The sequence below is a fragment of the Emydura macquarii genome, unplaced genomic scaffold (assembly GCF_026122565.2).
Source record: "Emydura macquarii macquarii isolate MOO-44397 ecotype Brisbane River unplaced genomic scaffold, CSIRO-AGI_Emac_v2 contig_3263, whole genome shotgun sequence".
Lineage (NCBI taxonomy): Eukaryota > Metazoa > Chordata > Testudines > Chelidae > Emydura > Emydura macquarii.
In genome coordinates this window covers 70,688-75,000 of record NW_027133400.1, presented here as the reverse complement: position 1 = coordinate 75,000, position 4,313 = coordinate 70,688, and the positions used below count along the sequence as shown (strand labels likewise).

At 56.1% G+C, this 4,313-nt stretch overlaps 1 pseudogene; it reads left to right on the top strand.

Annotated features, from left to right (window-relative positions):
- Positions 1 to 2,886: 2,886 nt before the first annotated feature.
- Positions 2,887 to 3,313, top strand: LOC137142860 (c-Myc-binding protein pseudogene; annotated as a pseudogene).
- Positions 3,314 to 4,313: the final 1,000 nt, after the last annotated feature.

Below are 4,313 nucleotides of genomic sequence, written 5' to 3'. Positions count from 1 at the left end.
CTTCTTATTTAGCCAAGAGCACCTCAACCACTTCTTGGACCTTTGGAGTCATTTCACTAATTGGCAAGGGTATCTTGTATTCCTCCCGATGGAGGTGGAGGATTGTTTTCTGTAGAGAAGGATTAATAACAAGTCCACCCCTGAACAACAACATAGTATGTGAATATTCCCAGTCCCAGCATGAGTGCCTCACTCTGCAGTTCTCCCACCAGTCACACTTATGGGATACTGTAAGGGTAGACTAGCAAGCGTAAGGGTAGACTAGCAAGCCCTGCACTACATCTATGCGAGGGTGACTGGTGTGATCTTAAAGTGTAAGTGGATACGCTCATTCCACCATAAATAAAACTCTAGCGTAGTCTAAATCTTGCTTCCTTATTCAGAAGAGCAGTCCCACTGAAATCAAGGGACTCATTTGAACAGCTGAAGCAACCCCAATTGTACTCTATTCCTATTCATATGTAAGATGTCAAGGAAAGGCGGTTTGGTAGGCTACAAAGATTTACCCATGTAGTCAATGAATTGTTAGTGTCACTGTTTCCCCTTCCCCACCACACCATTAGTAACTTCAAGAGAAACAACGTGTTTCAGCTGGTTAAAGGCCTTTAACCTCAACCCCTAATATATGCTGCCTACGTGCTTTTTAAATACCTCTGCTTGAGCAGGGCCACTTAAGACCTACAATTACCAAGTTATTTTCTAAAGATACAAAAATTCAGATTTAGAGTAGAATGAAGAATTTCAACCATTTAAAAACACAATAGATAATACAGAGTGAGAGAAGAGTCTGGAGAAGGCAGAAAGCAAAACAACGTTTTAGATGGTTTGATCCATACGTTAATAGAGTATTTCAAGCATGCATCACCCAGGCACCTTCCTAAAATATGGCATTTACAGGGCTTTCATCAATTTCCAGACCTGAATAGGACCCAGAAGATGAAAACCAAGTAGTCCTAACTAAGGGATCCAAATTAATTTAGCGCTCACACAGGCTCATTTCAAAGTAACCCATGTCCTTAGTAAATAAATAAAATCATGCTGTTCCCCACAGCAGAGAGGTACAGCTCGCCTCTGCCAGGCTGCAGATCGCTCTCTCTGCCTCGGCACCAGGCAGAACCACAAGGGCTGATTTAAGGCTGATCATCCATTGACAGTGTCGGTGCCGGAGCGCTCCCGAAGCGAGAGACGTGCATTGGGGATACTCATTAGCAACACGTTTATTTAAACCCATGGACCCGAGGGAACATCACTGGAAGATCCCAGACACCACTGCGGTGCTGTGACAGCTACAGGTGGGCTCCGGACAGCCCCCCCACACACACCCGCCTTGCCTGGCTGGCTGCATTGCTGCCCAGCTCCCTGCAGAGTCCGTACCAACAGGGCACAGTCCCACTGCCTCGAAGACATCGCCCCGAGCCAAAGCCTTCCTGTCTGCTCGGTGCCCCGATACCAAGGGGCGGGGCCGAGCCGCGGCCGGGAGATGCCAGGATTAGGCGCAGGCCTGCTCCAGGCCGGTTCCCACCAGCCGGGCCCTGATGCCGCATCCCGGGACCCGAGGTAGGGAGGAGCCCATCAGCCTCTGACGCCGCTCGGGAGCCACGGGGGGGAGGGGCGGCCGCTGCCACCAGCCCCAGCTCAGGGACTCACTCCCCCTCCCCACACTGCCCGCGTCATCCAGCAGAGACCCCGCCCAGCCCCGCCCCCGGACTCACCCTGGCAGACCACGTGCAGCCGCCCGGCCGGCGTGAGCTCTCGCGAGCTGCCACGTGCGGCCACCTGACCGCCCACGTGCCGCCGCTCTGCCCCGCCGCACTGTGTCACAGGAGGCTTCGGGCTGGAGTCGGGCATGGAGGGTCTGAGCGGGGCCACCCAGAGCGTGGGGTGAGGGGCGCTGCCCTCCACCCCATAGACCCCTCTGTCCAAAGGGGCCCCCAGCCTGCTCTGGGCCCCCCGCCCCCACAAACTCCCCATGCCATGGACCCTCAACCCCTCAGGGGACCTCGCTCCACCCCATAGACCCCACACTATCCAATCGGCCCCCTCAGCCTCCATGGGCCCCCCAGCCAGGAACCCCCATGGGACCTCCATCACCCACAAATCACCCAGCCAGGGACCCCCTGCCCTCCATGGGACCCTCCCTCCATCCCATAGACCCCCAGTCGCCAGGGGACCCCGATCTAAGGAACCCCCCACGACACAGCACACAGGAGTCCCCTGCCCTCCATAGACCCCACGGGACCCTGTCCACCCCCTCAATCAGTGGAACAAACACGTGTCATCTGTGTCTAGCTGGCTTGTATTGTGGCCCTTGGGTCACATGCAGCAAGTCCCTGCTGCTTTGCTGCTTCCCGACGAGCTGCCAGTGCCTGGCGCTCAAACCGCGCTGTGTGCGGAGCAGCTGCAGCCCCGCAGAGGCACCTCGTTGTGTGCTTTGTCCCCATGACCATCCTGGCTCCAGGTGTTAGCTGACAGCGGGTGCGGGAGCCTCGGGGGGGGATTCCTCCTCCCCCCACCACACCCCAAATCCTGCACACACTCAAACCCTCTGCTCACCTCACAGAGCCCCCCAAATTCACATGCCCCCACAGACCACTCCCCTTCCCACCCCATAGATCCCCACCCCCTCCGAATTCCATCTGCTGTGGGAGGGGATGGTGCCTCCTTGTCTCTGACCCCTTTTTCTGTTCCCCCTGCAGCTCCCCCGTGCCCAGCGAGCCCAGCCCCATGGAGCCGCCCTTCTTGGACCAGACTGCAGAGGAGATGGTGCCCGTTCTGCCTGCCTCCCGACAGCCGCCCTGTCTCTGCCACCGCCACCACACCATGCATTCCGGGGCCCCCCTCCACCAGGACCCCACCTATCCTCCATCGTGGTGTCCATCCGGCGGGATGCCCTCTCCTGCCTACTCGACAGCGCCCTCCTGGGGGCCTACCTTGGAGGCCACAGCTCATTGGCCATGGGCCATGGTGCACCTGCCTCGAGGGAGAGGCACGATTGCAAAGGCGCATTATAGGACCGCAGACTCCAAGCAGGACCAGTTCCGCCACAACCTGGAGAAATCTGGGGTGCTGGACATGCTCACCCAAGTGTTGGTAGCCCTACATGAAGAGCCAGAGAAACCAATTAGTGCACTGGACTTTCTGAAGCATCATCTAGGAATCACAGTTCCAGAAACTCCAGAAATAGAGGCCCTTCGCCTAGAGGTGGCGGAACTGAAAGAAAAATATGAAGCTGTGTTGGAAGAAAACAAAAAACTAAAAAGCAAAGCTGTCTCAGTATGACCCAGCGCCAGAAGAGGAGCGTAGTGAATGGTAAGGCTTTCACCTTTTGGTTACCTAACTGAATACAGGGCTTCATCAGAAAGAAAAAACAAACAAACAAACAAAAAAAAAGCACGGGGCTGCAGGTGCCAGCCACACTACTGCTGCATCCCCCAGCCAGTTTGTGCAGAGCCCCAGAGGGATCAGGTGGGATGCTGTGCGTCTGTCACCATGGGCAGAGCAGCTCCAGCTGTACCCAAGAGTCACCCAGGGCAGGGCCAAGTGGCAGGACTCCTCTCCAAGATGTGATCGGCGAGGATCCCTGGCATTACCCAGGGGCAGGGTATTCCCTCTCTTCCAGAGGTGGCTTCGAAGGCTCAACCAGCCTCACTCCAGGAAAGGAGAAGGCCTTGACCACCGAGCCAGGACAGCGTCTTCTCTGGCTGTGTCCAAATTAACTTTTTCTCTGATCTGTTGAGGGTGTCCAGCACTGTCGCGGAGCTACGCCAGGAGAGAAAGCCCTCTGGAGCTGCCACCGAAGTAAGCAGGACACAGCCCCCAGGAGGGGGGGAGGCCGACGTGGCCGGGTGTCTGCTGAGCTTCGAGATTTCACGGCCAGGGATGGTGACCTTGTCAGCTCCGCCGCGAAGAACAAATGCACAGCATGAGCCCTGGGCCATAGAACGAGGGGTCCCGCCGTCCGAGCTCTCTCCTGTCCGAAGCTTGGGCCTCGTGGGTCTCCCATCAAACCACCTGTCCATTGCCACCTCCTCCAGGCCACATGGCTCAGTGCGAAGGCCCCAGCACCGGGCTGGGAGCAATTTCAGCCAAGGAGTGGTTTGTTGGTCATTCCCCAGCCCTCTACCCATGATCCCCCATTCCCAGCCTGTTTTTCGCTGTCCAAAGATGTTGATGTTGGCTTAGGTTTTAAAATGATCAGAAACGGGGTTTCCTTGAAAAAAAAACAACTAGAGCCAGATTTCTGATGTTTCTCTTTTAATTTGTTGCTTCCAAACACAAGCTCTGTATGTTCTACCCCAGACTGGCAAATCATT